The sequence below is a fragment of the Hylobates moloch genome, unplaced genomic scaffold (assembly GCF_009828535.3).
Source record: "Hylobates moloch isolate HMO894 unplaced genomic scaffold, HMol_V3 SCAFFOLD_15, whole genome shotgun sequence".
In the NCBI taxonomy this organism is placed as follows: domain Eukaryota; kingdom Metazoa; phylum Chordata; class Mammalia; order Primates; family Hylobatidae; genus Hylobates; species Hylobates moloch.
Genome location: NW_026652290.1, coordinates 58,653,076 through 58,679,211, shown reverse-complemented (window position 1 = coordinate 58,679,211; position 26,136 = coordinate 58,653,076). Strand labels below are relative to the sequence as shown.

At 41.1% G+C, this 26,136-nt stretch overlaps 1 long non-coding RNA gene across 1 annotated transcript in view; it reads right to left on the bottom strand.

Annotated features, from left to right (window-relative positions):
• The window catches only part of LOC131381352 (uncharacterized), a 278,026-nt gene that overhangs the window by 104,950 nt on the left and 146,940 nt on the right, over positions 1-26,136 (bottom strand). The window contains exon 2 of the long non-coding RNA XR_009210034.1: positions 1,051-1,122. This is a non-coding gene — a long non-coding RNA (uncharacterized LOC131381352). The remainder of the gene's footprint in view (positions 1-1,050; positions 1,123-26,136) is intronic.

The following is a 26,136-nucleotide window of genomic DNA, read 5'->3' as shown; positions in this document are numbered from 1 at the left end:
CACAGTACAGCCTGGATAGGCAGCATGGGGTATGAAGCCACACAGTATTAGGGAGAATTGTCAATGGAGTGCCACAACAATAAATTGGATTCAGCAAGATGGAGATGTCTGAAAAGCATATACCATCCACTTCACAAATTCGCTCATCTCAGAACTTTGAAGACCATTTTAACTTTCCAAAGTGCATAGGAGATGTGGAGAAGGCCAGAGCCACCTCTAATCACCAGCTGGGTGAGATATACCAAGGAAGGCCTACTCAGCTTACTAAAGAGAAGCCCAAGGAAGTGCTGGGCGTACATCTTAGTGTGTTGATAAAGAGAACTGGATGAAGGGCTGGTCCTCTCTGCTGCCCACTAGGATTTGTAGATCTTTGACTACTGTACCTCACCTATTCTTAAGTTGTTCATGTATTAACATCTGTAAAATCAAAGTGCATCTTACAATCAATGGCATAACATAACTTAATAGGTGACTATTTGTATTTCTTAGTGAAACATAAAATAATGGACTCTATTACACTGGATGGATCCTTAGATACAATGAAATATGGTATATTATATGGGGAGGGGTTATAATACATGGGACTATACAAGAATCTTTCCCTGGGGTTCAGCCCCCATCAGCACAGCCCTCTAAGCCTCTGTCTTGAATCCATCAGGTGTTTGTGGAGTCCCCAAATGTTCCAGACACAGTGATTATGCTTGTGTGGTTACATAAAAAATCTTGTCAGGAAGGGAAAAGCAAGGCAGCCCTATTTATTTTAATATGTCTTCAGGTATTTTAAAGGTTTTTTTCTTACTTCTATGTTGGGGGTCTTTCTACTAGTTTAGAAGAGTTCCCTTCTCCCTCAATTCCCTAAATGCACCAGTTAGACTTTAAATTTAGGCATTTTCTATGTGGCCCCCTATTTCTATGAGATCCAGGAGAAGCCTCAGAGGAAGAAGGGAATGCTTTCAGAGTGTCACTTACACTCCAGAGGCTCTGTGCCACACACATTCTTCCCTCCCTGTCTCTCAATGGATCAGAGCAAAATTAAATATCCAAACTCACCCAGACACTCCCAGTTGCTCCCAGCCTTTGGTCCATCCTTTATCACATGGTGAGAAGTACAGCTGAGTTGAGCTTTGGGAATATAAAATAAAGTTGCTATTTGTGCTGTGTCAATCAACATCCAATCCCACACCATGACAGAACGTGCAGCCATGTACCTGCCATATGTAGAATGTTACTCAGCCACCGGAGTACAGCCCCTCCAGAGAAATTCTTATAGCCCAGACATTTGACTCAGGGATCCAAGGGAGGAGTGGAGATCAATATTGACCATCCAACTATGCATGGGGAAGAAAGAGAACAGAAAATAAAACCACAGAAAGAAGAGAAGAGAGAAAGGATGTTTTCCTCCCAAAACATATTGGGGAGTGGGGGATGTATTCTCTAAAAGTGTCGATTTTTAAAAAATGTCCTTAAAGTAATACATTGGCATCACTATTGTTGAAAATATATATGGGTGAAAAGACACAGAAGAAAACAACGAGAAAGCAAGGAGACACCTATATTGGAAAACCTGGAAGGAGAGAATAGGATTTTCTGTCTTCATAAATCACACCACATGGCAGCCACAACTGCTTAGGAGTCATGAGATGGTGATAAGGGAGAACCTACTTAGGTTAGGATAGTCATGCAGGCTTTCTAAATCAGCCTCAAGGAGTTTATACTCAGTGAAGGAGAAATGTCTTATTAATTATCTAATAAAAATTATATACATGATATGTGCTTGCCCTCCAGAGAATGTAGCGAGTGCTCTCTCCCTCCCTCACTTTCTCTCTCTCCCTCCATGTCTCTCTTTCCTCTCTCTCAGTTGATTGACCTGAATCAGTGTCAGCTGGGAAACCCTAAAGGAGGATGATACCTTCTCCAAACCCTACCTTCCCATGATGTTTCCCTTCAAATTACATTTGTTCATGTCTACAGAGTATTAAGGCACTTGCTGATTTATCAAAGGCACTCACAGGAATGAAACAATCTTCAGACTGAGACTTTAACAGAATTGACAGATCTGGTGGTTCCCTATAGACCTAGCTAAGACGTGCAGAGGAACTGGAATATCATTGTCCTAAATTATCTAGAATAAATTGTCCAATTTCCCCATTTGTAGCATATGAACATGTCTCTTTCTCTGGGAATTGTGTGAGAAGCAAAACACACCTTTCCCTGTCTGATCTACTCCTTTGTGGATTTAAGTGGGGAAGAACAAGTAAGGCATCCTTATCAAAAAGAATATTTTTCTTTTCTAGCTGAAAAAGCTTAAGTAGCAATCATTCCTTATGTGTGTATAGAATTTTATAATCTTCCAAGTACTCCCAACTCTGTTATTACATTTGATACTCATAGGCAATAAAGCCCATAAATGTGATGTATATTTACAGTCATCTTAGCATCACCAAGCAAATCAACATTTCTGGAAACATTAACACCAGTTGCTCATAACCTCAAATGATCTCTCTCTCCATCCACTATCCCACTCTTTGCTATACTCGAAAGTTCTTTTTCTCTCCTGGTCAATTCTGCTTCTTTTAAAACCTTTCTTACTGTTGTTGTCATTGTATTATACACATAGGTGTTTGCATTTCTGCTGCCTCCAAGGATCTTTAATCATAAGGGTACGAGTCTCAATGTTTTTCCCTTTTTCCTTTCTTTTTTCTCCCTCCTTTGTGCTGCAAAAACGCTAATCAAATAATGCTCACATATTTCAAGACAGATGTTGTTTGTCTTCCCTTCACAACCACCTTCTCTTGGCTGCATCCTTTGGTGCTTGCATTTGCTCTTGTGACTTGTGTAGATCATCTCCATGGCCCTCCTTGCCCCTTGCTGCTCTGCTTCTATTTCTGTTGCCACAAAGATAAGTTGATGGTCTGTTCATAAATAATGCCAACATGCTTAGGAGCCAAGAGATGGTGGGAAGGAAGAACTTAATCAGGTTAGGATAGTCCTGGCTTTCTAGATCAGCCTAAAGGAGTTTATGCTCAGTTATGCTCAGTTTAGCCTTGAGTTTATCTATCAACTTCAAAATGAAAATTACTCATTTGTACAGATAATTCTTTCAAAATTTTTCTCCTTACAAGCTCAGCCTTTATTTTCTACCCTTGCCCATGAGATTTTAAAGCTGAAAGAGACCTATGAAATCCAACCTAATTTTCTCATTTAGAGACAAGTAAACAGAGATCCTAATCCAGGTCTCATCAGCCTTTTGGACTTTGGAACAGACATTGATTTCTGGCCCAGTCAGACCTCTCATCTGATTTTCATACTCATAAATTACTTGACATTGTCCCCTGGTAGCCCATGTGTATTTTGAACTCATTTAAACTCAGTAACTGAACTCCTCCTCTTTCCAAATCTCTTCTTTCACCTCAAAACCTGCTTCTCCTCTTTGGTGAATATAGCACCATCCACCCGATGTCATTCTTGGTTTGGGTGTCATTCGGATTCTTCTCCTCCCTCACTGCCATCTCCAGTTCATCTCCTGATCTGTCCTGTCTCTGGATTCTCACTGTCACTAGCTAGTTCAGGCCACCAATACCTCTTCCTTGAACACCACACAGCTTCCTAAGGGGTCACCCTGCTTCCCCCCTTGTCCACCTCCAACGGCAACCATATCTCCTTGCAGCAGACAGTTCTCTAAAATAAAAATGTGATCTGGGTGGAGCCAAGATGGCTGAATAGGAACAGCTCCAGTCTACAGCTCCCAGCATGAGCAACACAGAAGATGGGTGATTTCTGCATTTCCAACTGAGGTACCAGGTTCATCTCACTGGGGAGTGCCGGACAGTGGGTGCAGGACAGTGGGTGCAGCGCACCGTGCATAAGCTGAAGCAGGGCGAGGCTTCGCCTCACCCAGGAAGCACAAGGGGTCAGGGAATTCCCTTTCCTAGTCAAAGAAAGGGGTGACAGATGGCACCTGGAAAATTGGGTCACTCCCACCCTAATACTGCGCTCTTCCAATGGGCTTAACAAACAGCACACCAGGAGATTATATCCTGCACCTGGCTAGGAGGGTCCTAGGCCCACGGAGCCTCACTCATTGCTAGCACAGCAGTCTAAGATAAAACTGCAAGGTGGCAGCAAGGCTGGGAGAGGGGCGCCTGCCACTGCTCAGGCTTGAGTAGGTAAACAAAGCACCAGGAAGCTCGAACCGGGTGGAGCCCACCACAGCGCAAGGAGGCCTGCCTGCCTCTGTAGGCTCCACCTCTGGGGGCCGGGCACAGACAAACAAAAGACAGCAATAACCTCTGCAGACTTAAATGTCCCTGACAGCTTTGAAGAGAGTAGTGCTTCTCCTAGCATGCAGCTTGAGATCTGAGAACAGGCACACTGCTTCCTCAAGTGAGTCCCTGACCCCCGAATAGCCTAACTGGGAGGCACCCCCCAGTAGGGGAGGACTGACACCTCACACAGCCGGGTACTCCACTGAGACAAAACTTCCAGAGGAACGATCAGGCAGCAGCATTTGCGGTTCACCAATATCCGCTGTTCTGCAGCCACCGCTGCTGATACCCAGGCAAACAGGTTCTGGAGTGGACCTCCAGTAAACTCCAACAGACCTGCAGCTGAGGGTCCTGACTGTTAAAAGGAAACAGAAAGGACACCCACACCAAAAACCCATCTGTACATCACCATCATCAAAGACCAAAGGTAGATAAAACCACAAAGACGGGGAAAAAACAGAGCAGAAAAACTGGAAACTCTAAAAATCAGAGCACCTCTCCCCCTACAAAGGAATGCAGCTCCTCACCAGCAATGGAACAAAGCTGGACAGAGAATGACTTTGACAAGTTGAGACAGGAAGGCTTCAGAAGATCAAACTACTCCGAGCTAAAGGAGGAAGTTCGAACCAATGGCAAAGAAGTTAAAAACTTTGAAAAGAAAATTAGAAGAATGGATAAGTAGAATAACCAATGCAGAGAAGTCCTTAAAGGACCTGATGGAGCTGAAAACCACGGCACAAGAACTACGTGACGAATGCACAAGCCTCGGTAACCAATGCGATCAACTGGAAGAAAAGGTATCAGCAATGGAAGACGAAATGAGTGAAATGAAGCGTGAAGAGAAGTTTAGAGAAAAAAGAATAAAAAGAAATGAACAAAGCCTCCAAGAAATATGGGACTATGTGAAAAGACCAAATCTACGTCTGATTGGTGTACCTGAAAGTGACGAGGAGAATGCAACAAAGTTGGAAAACACTCTGCAGGATATTATCCAGGAGAACTTCCCCAATCTAGCAAGGCAGGCCAACCTTCAAACTCAGGAAATACAGAGAATGCCACAAAGATACTCCTCGAGAAAAGTAACTTGAAGACACATAATTGTCAGATTCACCAAATTTGAAATGAAGGAAAAAATGTTAAGGGCAGCCAGAGAGAAAGGTTGGGTTACCCACAAAGGGAAGCCCATCAGACTAACAGCTGATCTCTCAGCAGAAACTCTACAAGCCAGAAGAGAGTGGGGGCCAATATTCAACATTCTTAAAGAAAAGAATTTTCAACCCAGAGTTTCATATCCAACCAAACTAAGCTTCATAAGTGAAGGAGAAATAAAATACTTTACAGACAAGCAAATGCTGAGAGATTTTGTCACCACCAGGCCTGCCCTAAAAGAGCTCCTGAAGGAAGCATTAAACATGGAAAGGAACAACCAGTACCAGCCATTGCAAAAACATGCCAAATTGTAAAGACCATCAAGGCTAGGAAGAAACTGCATCAACTAACGAGCAAAATAACCAACTAACATCATAATGACAGGATAAAATTCACACATAACAATACTAACCTTAAATGTAAATGGGCTAAATGCTCCAATTAAAAGGCACAGACTGGCAAATTGGATAAAGAGTCAACACCATCAGTGTGCTGTATTCAGGAAACCCATCTCACATGCAGAGACACACATAGACTCAAAACAAAGGGATGGAAGAAGATCTACCAAGCAAATGGAAAACAAAAAAAAGGCAGGGGTTGCAATCCTAGTCTCGGATAAAACAGACTTTAAACCAACAAAGATCAAAAGAGACAAAGAAGGCCATTACATAACGGTAAAGGGATCAGTTCAGCAAGACGAACTAACTATCCTAAATATATATGCACCCAATACAAGAGCACCCAGATTCATAAAGCAACTCCTTAGTGACCTACAAAGAGACTTAGACTCCCACACAATAATAATGGGAGACTTTAACACCCCACTGTCAACATTAGACAGATCAATGAGACAGAAAGTTAACAAGGATACCCAGGAATTGAACTCAACTCTGCACCAAGCGGACCTAATAGACATCTACAGAACTCTCCACCACAAATCAACAGAATATACATTCTTTTCAGCACCACACCACACCTATTCCAAAATTGACCACATAGTTGGAAGTAAAGCACTCCTCAGCAAATGTAAAAGAACAGAAATTATAACAAACTGTCTCTCAGACCACAGTGCAATCAAACTAGAACTCAGGATTAAGAAACTCACTCAAAACCACTCAACTACATGGAAACTGAACAACCTGCTCCTGAATGACTACTGGGTACATAACGAAATGAAGGCAGAAATAAAGACGTTCTTTGAAACCAACGAGAACAAAGACACAACATACCAGAATCTCTGGGACACATTCAAAGCAGTGTGTAGAGGGAAATTTATAGTACTAAATGCCCACAAGAGAAAGCAGGAAAGATCTAAAATTGACACCCTAACATCACAATTAAAAGAACTAGAGAAGCAAGAGCAAACACATTCAAAAGCCAGCAGAAGGCAAGAAATAACTAAGATCAGAGCAGAACTGAAGGAAATAGAGACCCAAAAAACCCTTCAAAAAATCAATGAATCCAGGAGCTGGTTTTTTGAAAAGATCAACAAAATTGATAGACCGCTAGCAAGACTAATGAAGAAAAGAGAGAAGAATCAAATAGACGCAATAAAAAATGACAAATGTGATATCACCACTGATCCCACAGAAATACAAACTACCATCAGAGAATACTATAAACACCTCTACGCAAATAAACTAGAAAATCTAGAAGAAGTGGATAAATTCCTTGACACATACGCTCTCCCAAGACTAAACCAGGAAGAAGTTGAATCTCTGAATAGACCAATAACAGGCTCTGAAATTGAGGCAATAATTAATAGCTCAGCAACCAAAAAAAGTCCAGGACCAGATGGATTCACAGCCGAATTCTACCAGAAGTACAAGGAGGAGCCAGTACCATTCCTTCTGAAACTATTCCAATCAAGAGAAAAAGAGGAAATCCTCCCTAACTCATTTTCTGAGGCCAGCATCATCCTGATACCAAAGCCTGGCAGAGACACAACAAAAAAAGGGCATTTTAGACCAATACCCTTGATGAACATTGATGCAAAAATCCTCAATAAAATACTGGCAAACCGAATCCAGCATCACATCAAAAAGCTTATCCACCATGATCAAGTGGGCTTCATCCCTGGGATGCAAGGCTGGTTCAACATATGCAAATCAATAAATGTAATCCAGCATATAAACAGAACCAAAGATGAAAACCACATGATTATCTCAATAGATGCAGAAAAGGCCTTTGACAAAATTCAACAACCTTCCTGCTAAAAACTCTCAATAAATTAGGTATTGATGGGACATATCTCAAAATAATAAGAGCTATCTATGACAAACCCACAGCCAATATCATACTGAATGGACAAAAACTGGAAGCATTCTCTTTGAAAATTGGCACAAGACAGGGATGCCCTCTCTCACCACTCCTACTCAACATAGTGTTGGAAGTTCTGGCCAGGGCAATTAGGCAGGAGAAGGAAATAAGGGGCATTGAATTAGGAAAAGAGGAAGTCGAATTGTCCCTGTTTGCAGATGACATGATTTTATATCTAGAAAATCCCATCGTCTCAGCCCAAAATCTCCTTAAGCTGATTAGCAACTTCGGCAAAGTCTCAGGATACAAATTCAATGGGCAAAAATCACAAGCATTCTTATACACCAATAACAGACACACAGAGAGCCAAATCATGAGTGAACTCCCATTCACAATTGCTTCAAAGAGAAGAAAATACCTAGGAATCCAACTAACAAGGGATGTGAAGGACCTCTTCAAAGAGAACTACAAACCACTGCTCAATGAAATAAAAGAGGATACAAACAAATGGAAGAACATTCCATGCTCATGGGTAGGAAGAATCAATATCATGAAAATGGCCATACTGCCCAAGGTAATTTATAGATTCAATGCCATCCCCATCAAGCTACCAATGACTTTCTTCACAGAATTGGAAAATACTACTTTAAAGTTCATATGGAACCAAAAAAGAGCCCGCATCGCCAAGTCAATCCTAAGCCAAAAGAACAAAGCTGGAGGCATCACGCTACCTGACTTCAAACTATACTACAAGGCTACAGTAACCAAAACAGCATGGTACTGGTACCACAACAGAGATATAGACCAATGGAACAGAACAGAGCCCTCAGAAATGATGCCACATATCTACAACTATCTGATCTTTGACAAACCTGACAAAAACAAACAATGGGGAAAGGATTCCCTATTTAATAATGGTGCTGGGAAAACTGGCTAGCCATATGTAAAAAGCTGAAACTGGATCCCTTCCTTACACCTTATACAAAAATTAATTCAAGATGGATTAAAGACTTACATGTTAGACCTAAAACCATAAAAACCCTAGAAGAAAACCTAGGCAATACCACTCAGGACATAGGCATGGGCAAGGACAGGACTTCATGTCTAAAACACCAAAAGCAATGGCAAGAAAAGCCAAAATTGACAAATGAGATCTAATTAAACCAAAGAGCTTCTGCACAGCAAAAGAAACCACCATCAGAATGAACAGGCAACCTACAGAATGGGAGATAATTTTTGCAATCTACTCATCTGACAAAGGGCTAATATCCAGAATCTACAATGAACTCAAACAAATTTACAAGAAAAAAACAAACAACCCCATCAAAAAGTGGGCAAAGGATATGAACAGACACTTCTCAAAGGAAGACATTTATGCAGCCAAAAAACACATGAAAAAATGCTCACCATCACTGGGCATCAGAGAAATGCAAATCAAAACCACAATGAGATACCATCTCACACCAGTTAGAATGGCCATCATTAAAAAGTCAGGAAACAACAGGTGCTGGAGAGGATGTGGAGAAATAGGAACACTTTTACACTGTTGGTGGGACTGTAAACTAGTTCAACCATTGTGGAAGTCGGTGTGGCAATTCCTCAGGGATCTAGAACTAGAAATACCATTTGACCCAGCCATCCCATTACTGGGTATATACCCAAAGGATTATAAATCATGCTGCCATAAAGACACAGGCACACATATGTTTATTGCGGCACTATTCACAATAGCAAAGACTTGGAACTAACCCAAATGTCCAACAATGATAGACGGGATTAAGAAAATGTGGCACATATACGCCATGGAATACTATGCAGCCATAAAAAATGATGAGTTCATGTATTTTGTAGGGACATGGTTGAAGCTGGAAACCATCATTCTCAGCAAACTATCACAAGGACAAAAAACCAAACACTGCATGTTCTCACTCATAGGTGGGAACTGAACAATGAGAACACATGGACACAGGAAGGGGAACATCACACACTGGGGACTGTTGTGGGGTGGAGGGAAGGGGAGAGGGATAGCATTAGGAGATATACCTAATGCTAAATGACGAGTTAATGGGTGCAGCACACCAACATGGCACATGTATACATATGTAACAAACCTGCATGTTGTGCACATGTACCCTAAAACCTAAAGTATAATAATAAAAAATTAAAAAAAAGAAAGAAAAAAGAAAATGAAACTTGGGGGTTCATAATGACTTTCACCTTTGCTTCCTCTAAAAGTTGCGGCATCTTCTTTGTGTATTATTTTTTATCGTCTTTCTCCTATTAGCCATTAAAAATAACTGCCAAGAAACAGATCAGGCAATCATCAAACCTAACACAGAATACAGCAAAGCAGTGAAGCCTTCAGTTATGGGAGCACTTCCAGATATCAACTCATTTCTAAAGCTTGGATGCCTGCATCGAATCACTAATGTCTGCCTCTTTGATTGAAATGCCAGAATTAGTCCACAGCCTTGCCCCTTTCCCTGAGTTTCCTAAAAACGATGACATAAAGGACTCCTGTGATATCCCCTTCTCTTATTACCGCATCTCCCAACATACTCCCAGATGTGTGTAGGTGGCATCATTATTCCTCCTTCACCTTCTCCATCCCTCATCACCTGCACCTCATTGACATAGAAGTCTCTCATTTGCTCTCTGACTTGTACTATTTTTCTCCACTTAGTTCATTTTTTTTTTTTTTTTTTTTTTTGACAGAGTCTCACTCTGTTGCCAGGCTGGAGTGCAGTGGTGCAATCTCAGTTCACTGCAATCTCCGCCTCCTGGGTTCAAGCGATTCTCCTGCCTCAGCCTCCCGAGTAGCTGGGATTACAGGCACGCACCACCATGCCCAGCTAATTTTCGTATTTTTAGGAGAGACGGGGTTTCACCATGTTGGCCAGGATGGTCTTGATCTCCTGACCTCGTGATCTGCCCACCTTGGCCTCCCAAAGTGCTGGGATTACAGGCATAAGCCACCACGCCTGGCTAGTTCATCTTTATTTTATGAAGATTATCTGCTTTGTGTTCTGAGTTTCCTTGGAATCTTCCCCTTAATAATTTGTTTGAGAATCTTGCTCACCAGGCTGAAATTTAAGGGCCTCACCTTCCTTTCTTTTTTGAAGCAAGGAACTGTGCTGGCCCAGCTCCCAAGTGCTGATCCCTCTCTCATCCCCTCCACAGTTGGTCCATGAGCACTGGCAGTGACCTGCCTTCTCATGTGCAAGAACATAGAAATGCATCTGCTCCAGACAGGAAATTAGAATTCAACCAGAGCAGGGAGGTCCCCGGATCTGTTCATTCACATTGGGCCACAGTTCCTTCCTACTGATGTTTGTTCTTCCTTCTACAGCCCCAGACTCATTCTTTTTGGCAGAAAAGATGAATGTAAAATAGGACTGATGGAGTTTGCACTGTACAATCATTCATCAACAGTACCATAGTGCTGCCAAGCACCCAGCCAAAACCGTTTCTTTTCTTCTTTATTCCATGCTTAGTTTTAAATCCTTTTCCCTATACCAAGCATTTTTGAAAGACTTGGTTCACTTTGGGCTTTTCTAGCTTTTTAAAAATTTTTCTCTTCTTTCTATTTCTTTTCTTTTAAAAAACCAAAACAACAACAACAACAACAACAAAACAAAACAACAACAAAAAAAACGCTGGTCATTTTCTTTTATACATCCCTGGTTTGAGTTTATTCTTTTAAATTTATATATATCTTTAAAAATCCAAGTTCATTACAGCTGGACCTATGGAGCCAATCTGATTCTGTGGTTTCTTTCATCTTTTTTTTTTTTTTTTTGCTTTCTCAGTTAGATCCATCTCTCTAAAATCATCAGAATAGCATCAGGATGGAATCAGAACTGGGGTAACAGAAGACATTTTCATTTACTTTTAGTGTACTCATTGCAGCCTGATTCATAGCACATTGTAGAAAATACAGGAAATTGGCTGCTCTGCCTATGGAGTAGTAATTCTTTATTTCTTTACCAAAAAAAGGGAAAAAATAAAATACTAGAAATCAAAAAGAAAAAGATTGAATTTATCTAAAACCTGGCCAACAAGGAATAATCACCATTTATATTTTAGAGTATACACTTTCAGGATTTTTTTCCCACTCCCATGCATTAGCAAAAAATGAGATTGCTTTTGTATCCAATTTTGCTGCTTCCTAAGTTCACCTACATTCTACTGTGCACATTTTTCTGTGTCACCAAATATTGGTCTACATCATTTTTAAAGGCTATCTAGTATTTCATAATATAGATAAGCTATTATTGATTCAACAAATGCCTATTGTGAGACTTAGGTTGGCTCTAACATTTAGTATTAGAAAAAATAATTATATAATGAACATTATTGTACAAAAATCTTTGTGTGTATCAGCAATTGCTTCTTTAGGATTCATTCCTAGAAGTGACCTCCTTGTTCAAAGGATCTGAATTAAGTTTGGGGATGTAGATCATAAAATTACCTTCCATGTGGGCTTTACATTCTCCATAAATGTATCTGTTTCTATTCTCTGGAGACGAGCATGTGCACTTCTCACCTCCAGGACAACAGTAGGTATGACAATTTTTTAAAAAATTTTATCCAATTTGCTAGGTCATAAATGATATTATTTGCTGCTTTCAATTGCATATATTTGATTAATAGTAGGTAATAATATTTTCTATATATTTATTGACTTTATCCTGCTTTTGTGAATTATCTGTTTATGTCCTTTATACATTTTTGTCTTTTTCTTAAATCAGAGGAGTTCTCTATACCTCAAAAATAGTAGTAGAACTATCCTTATAAATATTTTATTCCTAGTTTTTCACTTGCTTTTAAATTTTTATCATTTTTAATAAAAAATAGTCTTTAGCAATTTTAATTAATTATCTTTTTCTTATATACTATCTGCCTTTGGTATCATGCCTTTAACATCTTCCCCACCAAATGACGATTGTTAAAAAATCACTCATATTTTCTTCTAGTATTTTCACCTATTTAAACATTGAATTCATATGGGACATAATTTGGTAAATAGTATGAAGTAGAAAATCTAATTTTTGCTCCAAATTGCTAATCATTTATTTCAAAAACATTTATTAAATAATCCTTTCTTTCCGTAGTGATTTTAAGTACCATATTTATCTTACACAAAGTAATATTTATACTTAGTTCTATTATAGCTTATTTTATTCTGTTAACTTGAAAAGAGTTGGTGCTTTTGCTATTGTCTTCTTCTTTTCCTTTTTTTTTTTTTTTTTTTTTTTGAGATGGAGTTTCACTCTTGTTGCCCAGGCTGTAGTGCAGTGGCGCGATCTCAGCTCACTGCAACTTCCGCCTCCCGGGTTCAAGCCATTCTCCCACCTCAGCTTCCCGAGTAGCTGGGATTACAGGCATGCGCCACCATGACCAGCTAATTTTGTATTTTTAGTAGAGATGGGGTTTTTCCATGTTGGTCGGGCTAGTCTCCAACTCCTAACCTCAGGTGATCTGCCCACCTTGGCCTCCCAAAGTGCTGGGATTACTGGCATGAGCCACCGCACCCGGCCTATTGTCTTCTTATTCAGAAACAAGGTAAATATTTTCATTCGTCAAGGTATTGTTTCTCAATAAAGGTTTTTTTTGTTTTTTTCACATGAGTCTTTAAGGTGCTCTGAACACATTTTATGTTTCCAGTTGCTATTGTTAATGGGACTGTCATTCATCATATTTTTACTGGCTTATAGCTAGTATATAGGAACTGCAATGGACACTGTGATGTGCTACTCAGGCTCTCACTCTGGGCTTAGGCAAGCATTTTGCCAGCTACTGGGTGTTGATGGATGACAGATTTAAATTGACTTCCTCTCTGGGACTGCCTTTAGCAGAAAAGAGCTGCTGTGCTCAAGGGCTCACTTCTCCCCGAGATAGCCCATATCCAGTGACTAGTAGGTTGTGGGTATCGAGATCCAAATCCCTTGCTTCATGGCAGGGAAATGCTGAAGAACCATCCCAGCTCCAGGGCTCCCCATGAGAGTGGTTATGAGGTTTTTGTGGCAGTTGCATCACAGTTCAATATTTCCCTCTTCTCCCCTAGAGGTATTGATTCTGAAAGTACTCATCAATAAATATCCGGCACAGAAGCCTTCATTTCAGAGCCTATTTTCCTAGGAACCAAACCTAAAACAATTGTTGCCAGGAGTGATCTGAGGAGGGGGAAAACTGAACTAAAATGCAATTTTGAAACTGGATCATCTACTAACCCGCTGGCAATGAGGACCCCATTCCTAGTGGTAGGTGACTCGCTGAAAACTACAGGCATGCTGTAGCAGTGCAATTGTTAAAGCTTTTTATCAGTGATATCCTGCGATAGAACACCCTTGGAAGAAAATGCACTGGCAGGTGCAGTAGCTTAAGCTTTCGAGAGGTTCTGAAGAAGTACTAATTATAAGGACAATGGAATCCAATGGCTTGCTGAGTGGCACTGATGCAGTGGAGAAAGACAAGAAAAGGCTAAGGGTAATTAATCACTAATTGAAGGCTAAGTGTGAAAATCAGAGGACCTCCTTGGCAGCATGTAAAGAGGCTCTGATCCCTTGATCTCCTGGGGGAGGAGAAGGTTAAGGATCAAGCCCCAGACTTAATTATAAGAGTAGCAAAGCTCCAGAGAAAGTTGGATTCTCTTCCCTGGTAAGTCTCTTATGCCAGGGTTAGGGACCTAATTGAGGAGTGGAACCCTGAGACTTGAGCTGGGTCATTTGGGTCAATGCACTTGAAAATCTTTACACTCCAGATTCCCCTGAAACCTTTGGGTCTATAGTCCCCAATTTCTTAAAGATGATTCAGAGACTCCTGTGCTGCAGAGCAACACACAGCCTCCCTCAAGTTCGATCCCCATCCAAACCCCTGCTGGGGTTTGTAACTTGACCTAGCATCAAGTCACAACACAGTCTGGCCAATGATATGCTGGGCAGGCAAAGGAAGGAGAGGGACTCTATTCCCATGATGCTGTGAAAACCTAGCCAATTTATACTGAGAGAAGCCGAAAGAGTGTGTATGGGACTGGGTCCTGGGGATGCTGGAGCAAGAGTGGGTGTGGAATATAAAGTTGAGGGAGGGAGAGTTTATCAACATGGGAACACTCTCTCATAATATAGGATTTAATATCCTGGCCCAGGAAATGTTGCTTACATGTGGTTAGGAATGCTCTGAAGATGAGAGAAAGAAAGAGCCCATACTTAAGTAGAAATGCCAAAGCTGCCATAGCAGATGGTAGGGTGAGGAGCTTAGAAGCTCGGGAAGTTGGCACGCTAAAGTGGATATGGTATGTAGAGCAAGAAAGCTCATCTGGTGGCAATGTTCTGCAGGAGGACACAGAGGACACCCCACTTAGCAAAGCAATAAGGCAATAAGAAGGCCAGAGAGAGGGGCTGTCCTCTGTAAATCAGAGCTTAGGGAAGGAGATGCTATTGCAGAACTGGGCTCACTGGTAACAAAGGAGATGATGATCACCCTGGTGGTGGCCCTTACTTGTCAGAAGCAAGGCAGGCACTGTCTTAGTTTGTTCATACTGCTATTACAAAAATACTATAGAGTGGGCGACTTAAACAACAAACATTTATTTCTCACAGTTACGGAGGCTAGACAGTCTAAGATCAAGGTGCTGCTGTCAGAACCTTCCATGTCTTGTAAGGGCCTGACTTCTGGTTCATAGCTAGCTGTCTTCTCTCTGTATCCTCACAGGTTGGAAAGAGGTGAGAGATCTCCCCAGGGTCTCTTTGATAAGGGCACTAATCCCATTCATGAGATCCCCACCCTCATTTTCTAATAACCTCCTAAATGCCACACCTCCTAATATATCACATTAGGGATTGGGGTTCAATATATGAATTATGAGGGGACACAAATACTCAGTCCATTGCAGACACAGTGACTGTGATACGTTGCAAAGCTCAAGTGGCAGCCAGGAGTATCTGATTCATGAAGAACTAGGTAGATGGTTAACATAATAAGGCACAGTAGGGGCAAAATAGGTGGACAGTCAATAAGCACATTGCTCAGTCTAAACCAAAGAAATCATGGATAGATGACAAGGAGGCTAAGGACAGACACTGTAATAAGAAGGCATGATCCTTTGTCTAGTTTCTGAACCTGAGCTAGTTTTTAAATTCAGAACCACTGACTGAAGGAAAAGCTGGATACTTAGAAGAAAAGACCCTGCAATACCAAGGCAAGTCTGCATAGTAATAATTTCACTACTTCTTCTCCAAAGATATCTATGACCACTATTCTGGCAATCATACACTGGAAAAAGTAGAATAAATCAACTTTTCAAGAACTGTTGAACACAGGAGCTGAACTGCTATCTGGGTACACAAGTGTCCTCATGGCCACCTGTTATAGTAGGAGCTTATAAGGGACAAGTAATCAGTGGAGTCCTGGGCCCAACCTTGCTCACAACAGGTTCACTGGGTTCACAGAGCTACCCAGTGGAATTTCCTTGAACCCAAAATATGTAATTGGAGTATACATACTTGTTGTTTGGCAAAATCCTTCCATGAGCTTCTTAGCTTTTGAAGTAAGAGCTATTGTAGTTGGAAAGGCCAAGATGAAAGTCTCTAAAACTGTGCCTTCCAAGCCGAAAATTGTAAATAAAATACACTTTCATGTTCTGGGGAAAATGAAAGAGATTGGTCCCACCTCCAAATGCTTTATTGTGAACTAGGTTACAAGGGTGGTGGCCCCATTATATTCCTATTTAACTCACCAGTCCTATTTCCTTAAAAAAAAAATAGACAGATCCTAGAGGATAATAGTGGATAACATCAAACTTAGCTCCAATTGCAGCTTCTGTGTCAGGTGTAGTGCCTTTTCTAGAGAGTAGACCAACACAGCCTCAAGTACATGGCCATTGAGCTGGTGAATGTGGCGTTTTACATCCTTATCAGGAACAAGGATCAGAAACAGTTCTCTTTCATTATGGAACAGGCAACAGAACGCATTTACATGATTGCTCCTGGGCTATGCTAACTCTCTTGGCGCTTATAGCAGTGGTCCTGCATCTACAATTTAAAGGGATTGGAATCTACTGGACATTGTAGATATTGATGACACCACATATATTGGACAAGAGGAATAACAAGTAACAAGTATGTGGAAGCCTTGGTCAGATATATCTCCAGAGGAGGGAGGGGGCAGAAATAAACCCTGTAGAGATTCAGGGACATGCCATATCAGTAAAGGTTTTAGACGTCCAAGGATGTTGGGACATCCCTTTCAAAGTAAAGGACACTATTGCATCTCACACCTCCAATCAATAAGAAGGAAGCACAATGCTGACAGGCCAGGTTCTGGAAGCAGCATATTCCATATTTGGAAATACTACCCTAACCTCCTACTGGGTGCCATGATAGCTACCAGGTTTAGGTGGGGCCTAGAGCACAAAAGGGCTCTACAAATAGGACCAAGCTGTGCTGAAAGTAAGCCTGCCACTTGGCCCATATTACCTGGAAGACTCTGCATTATAGAGGTACTGCTATGAGACAAGATGCCCTCTGGACTTGAGGAGAACCACAATGCAGACCCCAAGGGTACTGAAGCAAAGTCATGCCACCAGTCGTGGAGAAGTGGCATCTTTTGAAAAACAGCTCCTGTATGGGTACTGGCTTCTGATACAGATACAGCATCTGACCATGGGACATCTAATGACCACTTGACTGTAACTGCTTACCATGAATTAGGTGTTGTCAAACCTATCAAGTAATAAGGTCAAGCAGGCCCAGCAGCAACTCATCAAACAACCAGGGCCAGAGGCACAAACAAGCAGCACAAGCAGGTGCCCCAGACCCCATTTCATTCAGTACTCTTATGCCAATGCCTTGCCCTCGGCTCACATCTGTGGTGTGAGGAGGGTCTTTATGATTCCTTCGTGTGACCAGAGGATAAAAAAGACAAAAGGCTGGGTTTGGATCATAGATGTGTCTTCTCAATGTGTAGATGCAGGATGAAAGGGACCACTGCTACATAAAAGCCCCACTCAGAGGTGGCCTAGAAAGGCAATGGTATGAAAAATCCTCCCAAGAGGCAGAGCTTCAGAAGATACACTTGATAATGCACTTTGCATGGAATAAGAAGTGACCTAGGGTGAGAACATATATGGACCCAAGGGCAATGGTGAGTGGCTTGTCTGGTGTGTCAGGAATCTGAAGAAGAGAGATCAGAAGAGTGTGCACAAGGAGAGATGGAGAGGAGGTATGAAGATTAGTCTACGAAAGTAAGTGTAAAATGTGAACATCTTTACATCTCATGTTAAATAACCCACTGGAGAGTGTCTACCATAAAACAGGAACTGAACAGCCAGGCAGGCAGGATGACTTGTCCAGTTGATGTTAGCCAGGCCCTGCATCAGCCACCTCAGTGCTGGTACAATGGTGCAGGAACGGAGACAGGGATAGGGCTGTGCATGGGCCTGACAGCATACACTCCCAGTCACCAAGACTCACCTAGCTTCTGCAACCATTAAATGTCAAGCCTACCAGCAATAGAGATAAATGCTGAGCTTCTGAAACAGCACCATTCCTCGAGAAGACCAACCAATGATTACACTGCACCCCTTCCATCCTAGAAAAGCCAGTGATTCATCTTGATTGGAATTGAAACACACTCTGGGCATAGGTTTCCCTTTCCTGTCTGCAGACCTCAGCCAGCACCACTACCCAAAAACAGAATATTTGATCCACCGACCCAGATTCCACAAGTATAACATCGGACCAAGGTACTCACTTTACAGCAAAGGAAGTACCACAGTGGCTGCATGGTCATTAGATTCACCAGGCCTGTTACATACTGCATCGCCAGAAGTTGTTGGCCTGACAGAGCAGCAGAGTGGCCTTTTGAATGTGCAATGGAGGAGCCAGTGTGGAGATGATACTCTGAGGAAGGCAGCCTCTCCAGAATGTAATAGGTGCTCTAAATTGATGAACATTGCACAGTGCTGAATCTCCATAGATAAAATATGTGGGGTTTTTTTTAATGACCAGAAATAGGAGACACATCATTTATCATCATCGCAGTGACTCACTTATGGAAATTTGTGATTTCTTTCCCTAGAACCTTATGTTCTGTAGGTTTAGAGGTAGTAGACCCCAGAGGAGGAAAGCTTCCATCAGGTGACACAGCAAGATCCCATTAAACTATAAACTATGACTTCCATTTGTTTACTTCAGGATCCCTGTGCCAAGGCACCAGTAGGCAATGCATGGAGTCACTAGAGTAGCTGAGCCAATTGTCATGAGTACGTAGGCCTGCTGGTAGGCACTGGGCCAGAGAAGAATGTTTAGAAACCAGGTGATGCACTGGACCATCTCTTGGTACAACCTTGTACAATTTCGACAGTAAATGAACAAGCACACAGTTCTTGCCTGAGAAGCACATGACAGCCTGGGGCTCTGATCACCCAAGCATGTGGGTCTCAGTCATCCCACCAGGTAAGTTACCTGTACTACAAGTGTTGCTAGAGCAGGCTAAGAGGAAGCTAGAGTGGATGAGGGATGAGAAAGACAGTGAATATCAGTTGTAATCTGGAGACCAACGGCAGAAGCAAGGCCTGTCATTCATTCCACTTACCTTCTTCTAAGTCTTTTTTCTTTTTCATTAAATTATTGTTTTATATTTATTGATTTCTTTTTCTTTTTTATGCTTTTTAATATTACACTGTTTTGTTGTTGTTGTTGTTTTTGAGATAGAGTCTTGCTCTGCCGCCCAGGCTGGAGGGCAGTGGCGTAATCTCAGCTCACTACAACTTCAGCCTTCTGAGTTCAAGTGATTCTCATGCCTCAGCCTCCCGAGTAGCTAGGATTACAGGCATGTGCCACCATGCCCAGCTAATATTTTGGTGTGTTTAGTAGAGACAGGGTTTTACCATGTTGACCAGGCTGGTCTCAAACTCCTAGCCTCAAGTGATCTGCCCTCCTCGGCCTCCCAAAGTGCTGAGATTACAGGCATGAGCCACCGTGCCCGGCCCATTTTTATTTCTTGAACTAAATGCTTAGCTTGATTATTTTCGTCTTTCTTCTCCTAATCAAAACATTTATGATTATAAATTTTTATTTTATTATACCTTTAGCCACATCCCATCAGTTTTTGTGTGTCGTGTTCCCATTTCATATATCTCTAAATAGTCTAGAGTTTTAATTTTTTATCTGAACTAAATTTAACAGTGCTTAATTTCATTTTTTAAAATGTAATTAAAAATTTCTCTTGAACCAGGTTTGATTGTTTTTTATAGACTTTATTTCCCAAATGTTTATATAGATTCAGTAATCTGGTATCCTTGCTTTCCGTAACCAAAACACTTGGCTTACTGGCACATCACTAAGCATAAGTGATTTCTTAGGTTCCAGTTTTACCTTTTACCTTTTGGATTACCTTCATTCTAGTTATGACCCACTTTTCCACCTTAAATTAAAAAAAAAAAACCCCAAAACTTCCTAGCAGGTAGAGAAGCCACCCTTCAAATTGCTACAGCCCAGCTTCCTATTCATATTGCCAAGTTCAAACCTCAAAGCAAGCTGCCTTACTGGAACTGTTACCACAAGTAAATCCTCCTAAACAAAGTCATAGTGTTTTCTATACTTCCTCTTTCATTTGTGAATAGAATGAACAGAGCCTCTGACCCTAACCTGCTCTGTTAAAGCCCACCACATTCTTCCAGCAGTCCTTGTCTCCTGACAGAACCTCCACACCAAATTCAATTTGTCTGTGGCTCTGAACTTCACATTGAACTCCCTGCCTGCAGAATATGGTATACTATAAATAGCATCCATTCACTGAATTCATAATTACAGTTCCCACACTATATTGTTTTTCCCTGAGTAGCTACTTTTTGCCTCAAGAGGGAGACCAAAGACTCAGGTCCAGTATGCGCCCCAAAGGTTTATTCCTGCTGCTTCTTCCCTGCTCAGGAGCTGCACGTTGCTTTCCTTTTCCTGAAAACTCAGAAAAACAAGCAATGCCTCCATGTTTTTGCTTTCTTCCTCTGCCCCTGCTTCCTATGTCCTTCCCATTTTGCACCATGCCACAATTTTAGAACATTTTATCTTCAAAGACCCAGTATGAATGACCACTAGGACTCCCTCTTTGCCACAACAAAAGACAGATGACAAAATCTTAGAGATACAGCTACATTCCTGCAGTAGTGCTTTTTAATTCTCTGATTAGGAGGACAAGTTGAACCCATCCCAGTCCCCATGAGCCCAAGCTGGATGCCTGGAAGGGACATGCAGAGCCCAGCTGAGAGCCACATTAAAATACCAGGACCAGAGCACAGAAGCCGAGCCAACAGCCAAATGAACTGGGCTGAAATGGAAGCAAGTTGGGCAAGACTGGCCACTGATTACATTGGGTACCTCTTGCTTCCCTTTGCTGATTAGTGAGAGTATGGTATGTGTGTATGGTAGGTTGACTTACAGAGATATTGTTGATGCAAACATATGCATCCTCCTGTTAATTTCCTGTTTGTGCCAGATTCTGCATGTGTTATACTCACACACTGCATTCCCCAGCTGCTTCCATTTCCTGAGTTCTTCCATTTTTACCACTGAGATATTTTATTCTTTTCCACCCATATACTTGGAGGTTCTGTTGGCCAGCTTTGTCTCAACATGTACTGAGCCTTCATAGGCGAAGCTCATCTTATCCTTACAAAAATCAGGTAAAACATGCAGAGCAGGTGTTTTGTCCATCTCACAGATAAGGAAACAGAGGCAATAAGAGGTTAAGTGACTTGTCCTAAATAGATTAGTAGCAGGGCACCATCTGAGCTAGAATTTGGATCTCCTAACTTCTGCTGCAATTATAGTCACCTTAGAATTATGCTGATGTGTAGGATTGTATTCATCCACAATGAGCAGCTTCAGTGCTATCTAGCCTTCTGCTCCTACACAGTAATATGGCCCAAGCATAAACTCACCACCCTCTCAAATGAGACTTGCATATTCTGTAGTCAGACATCCTCAAGTCACCAATATAGTCCCTTATCACGCTCAGATGACTGTTCTTACTTTCACAGTATGTTACCTTCAACCAGCAATATAACCCAGTCCTGCAACCTGGAACTGCTGTCATTCCTCAGTAGATTTTCTTGTCTAAATATTAACTGTGCAAAGTTCTCTAAATCTTAGAGATGAGAATTACCCAAGTCCCTAGGAACAGCAGCCTTTCTCTCTTCTCTATGTTCAACCACATGGGCTGCTAATTTTCTCTAATATTAACTAGATAATTTCCATGGTGCTGTGTAATTGGCAGCAATTCCATTTAGGAAGGAAAGAAATTGTTTCCAAAGTCAAAGCTATAAGGAGAAAGAGAAAAAAAAAAAGTAAGTATTTGTGTTTAATTTCTCTTCTGTTTCAGCAACATTTTATGACTATGCCTATACACAGCTCATACACTTTGGCAGGACTACCCTGTAAATGAAATGTGCTATGCCTTTCTGCATACGGTAAGTGCATACCTCCTAATATATCAGACCATGTAGGTTCCTTCTGCCGCAGCACAACTTCTGGCCTCAGTAATGCATGGATAACTTCTGAATAACACACTCATGGCTGTTGTTTATACCTGCTGACAAATATTCACTTTCTGCCAGTTCTGGAGGACTCCCAGCTTTAGAAGAGTCTTGGGAGAATCCACTCCAGGCCAGTCCACCTGATCGATTGATCCTAAAGTCACCTGCTAAGGTTCTATGAGAAGAGAACAACACAACAAAGCTTCTATTCAAAAAGTGTGCAGAACTAACGTGCCCATTCTTTAGAAACGTATCAGCAATAGAGAAAATCAGGCTTTAGAAATGTGAAAATTATGCGTTACAGGAATCAAGGTGAAAATAACCTTTCTGCTTGTACCCACAACCACATACACTCATAATCACATAGTCACACAGAGGCGCCACTCTTTCTACAACACGGCCCATTCTATACATCTATATCACAGCTATTTATCTGTGATATTTCTCAAAGTCATGTTCTTCATATTGCCCTGTAAGTTATTGGAAATCCCATTGCCTAGAGAGTAGAAGTGGGAAATTCCCAGCAAAAGAGCTGCCATGCTCTCCTCCCATGTCTTCCTATTTGACCATTGAACTCTTACCTGCTGAACCCAACATTAGTCTGACACTCCCAAAACACAGTACTACAAATACTACCATTAGATCTTAGTTGCCAAGGGAGTAGAAATGTGCTTGCCATCTCTAGTTGAAATTAAATGCTCACACTTTGTTCATATTCAAGGCTTAGTCCTTGACTTACCACTAATATGTTCATTCATTCATTCATTCAACATTCATTGAGCTCCTATTATATACTGAGCACTATGCTTGATACTGAAAATACAGAGGTAAACAGATGCTAATGTCAACATGTCTAGTCTATCTAGCGCCATGAGCAGGAACCAAATAGAAACTTTCAAGAAGCCTTCCCGGCCAAGCCCCATGTCTCTTGGACCACTACTACAGTATGAACCACTAGAACTTGTCTTTTGCTTTCAAGTATAGTATTTCTCATTTCATGTATCATGCTATCTACTTGTGACCTAGGTTTACCACGTTTCTCCAAATACATTACAAGCAGCAGCCATACTTTCTACTGTTTTTTACTTCTTTATTGTCTTAGCAAGATATACAGAGTAGGAACTTAAATTATTGATAAAATGATGTAAATCCATCATCTATGAACAAGTTAGAAAATCCTGACACATGTAGTCTCAAATCAACAGCTTATCTAATTAACTGCCCTCGTTTGACATCTTTAACACTTGAAAATCATAGTGTTAAAAGACTCAGATGAAAATAGGCAACCATTATTCACTTCTAAATCAGGTCTCATAAGCATCAGATTACTGACACTTAATGAATATTATCCAGTTGATAAATTAAGTACATGATATTTAATGTCTATTATTATTACAAGATAAAATTAGAACTTTTTTTCATTCATTAGGATCAAGCTTGCAGTTCTCTGAAGAACAATCATGAGTTAGTTAGCTTAAGTAAATTTTTTTTCTAAAATAAAATGTCCCTACTATATCCCAGACATTATGCTAAATGCCAAGTATATGATAAAGAGACATAGTAGGTCACAATTTAGTTGGAGAGATAGAAATACAAACAAATTCTGCTTTGCAGTGCTAAAAGTAGAAATATTACAAGGTACAGTAATGATTAAAGAAAGAGAGAGAAAAATCAACTCTAAGAAGATAATGAACAGGATCTTGAGGAGTTAAAAGGTCAACAGACGGGAAAATATTACAGCATGTTTGAAAAACTGCAAGTAGTTTTATATAACTGGAGAGCAGAAGGTGAATGGGTAGTGGCTAAAGATGAATTGAGAAAGTTCATTTTTTGAAAAGTCTTTTGTGGCCACGTTAAAAAGTTGGACTTTGGCCCCATAGCTAAGGAAGCCGTCAAAGGGTTTAATGAGAAAAGTGGCATGAACTCCCTAAGGGCAGATAGGGATCAAGTCTGCTTAATTCACCACTGTGTATTTTGTGCCTTGTGCACAGCAGGTGCTCAACAGTATGAATTGAACAAATGAATTAATCTGTTGGTGTTTTGGTATGATCACTCTAAGCATAAGTAAGCATAAGAGGAACAAATTGAAGCCAAGGAACCCAGTAGGAGACCACCATATCAGGTGAAGGTGGGAAGGGAGAGATGGGTTTGATTTGAGAGTGGGGATACAGGCAGGTAACCAGATTTAGGAGGGAGAAGTTGATGAATATAGGTTTGGGCATTTTTATTGGAAATTCTTTAATGACAATCAAGTAGAGAGGTCCATTAGACATTTAATAGAAAAGCAGAAAAGGACGGGCTCAATCTATAAATATGGGTGTCATCAGATAACTTATGTGGGCTGAAAAGGCTGCCAAGACCAGACCCAGAAGCACACCAGACTATGAAGTCTGAGGACAGGGCAAGGAGAATGCTGAGGAAGGCCAGAGAAGTGGATGAAGAATTGAAAAAACATTGAGTCAAGATACCTAAAGGAGCAGAGATTTCACTGCTTAGAAGATACAAGACATAAACCTTTTCATTTCAACAAACAAATTCTCTGGACTCAATAATCCAAAATATCTGTTATAGGTGTACCTTCAAGGAATAAAAAATTTTACAAGAGACTGTCCTGACCTTGCAGGACCTTAAGTCTTGGGGAGATGTACATGTTAATAGACATGATACGCAGGCATCTTATTTCTCATCAACAGTGAGTAATGACTGTGGGTTGACTACATACAAAGTATTTGAGTTAATGATAGAAATGAACAAAACACTGGCAAAGAATTGGCACGAGTGTTTTGTCCTTTTAGCCTTTAAATTATATGTGGTTCAATCCCCTTAGTGGGATGTAAAGTCAGAGGGGGCATTGCCTCCTTGAAAGCATACACGGTGGTTTATATTTCCGGAATGTAGCCAGGACCAAATGGAACATTTACCAAAGGCAGCTGAAAGCAATATAACTGGAAGGACAGTCTGAACTGTGGTCAAAGAAGGGAGGAAAGGGCCCAAACTGGAGCAGCAGCACCAGACAATTAGGCCAAAAGGATGAAGTAAGGCTATCCACAGAAAACCCAGTCATGGGTTTAGAAACAAAGAAAAGGGCAAACAGGTTGGGAAGTCGAAAACAAAGTGGGACAGAGCAAGGGTTCAGGAGATGGCAGAAGATCAGAAACAGGCTGGATGTGGAGGCAGATTCATGGCTCAGGAATATGCTTGACGACCTAAAGCAAGCTTGTCCAACCCATGGCCCACGGGCCGCATGTGGCCCAGGACGGCTTTGAATGCAGCCCAACACAAATTTGTAAATTTTCTTAAAACATTACGAGATTTTTTGTGTAAGTTTTTTCTTTTAGCTCATTAGCTATCATTAATGTTAGTGTATTTTATGTGTGGCCCAAGACAATTCTTCCAGTGTGGTTCAGGGAAGCCAAAAGATTGGACACCCGTGACCTAAAGAATTCGCAGGATTGGATCAACAGCCTGAAACACATCAGCTTCTGCAGTTTCAGGAATGGCAAGGTCTCAATGAAAGGAGACATCTCTACATTTGACAGGCAACTGACTCCTCCCACTGAGTGGCAGCATCCCATTTTCCCCCTTTGGAGTCTCACATTGGCCTGGGATTGCTACTGATTGTGGCCAGGGGTGGCCTGTTTCCCTTTGTCTCCTAGGCTGCAATCACTGTCAAAGACTAGGTATCGATGATGTATTTGTAAATGTCTAATAGGATATTGAGTGATAGGCGTTGCTCAATATAATTATATAGGTAAATGAAAGAAATACGCCAACACATATCACGGCAGCTGAAAACGAGGGTCACTTGGAAATGTATCTTATTAAAAGGGAGAGTATGGAAAACTCTGCATGGTTTTTCCCTTCTATTCTTTTCATTCACCTTTAATTTTTTTTCCCTTGCAGGTTAAAGCTGACTCTACATCCTAAGGG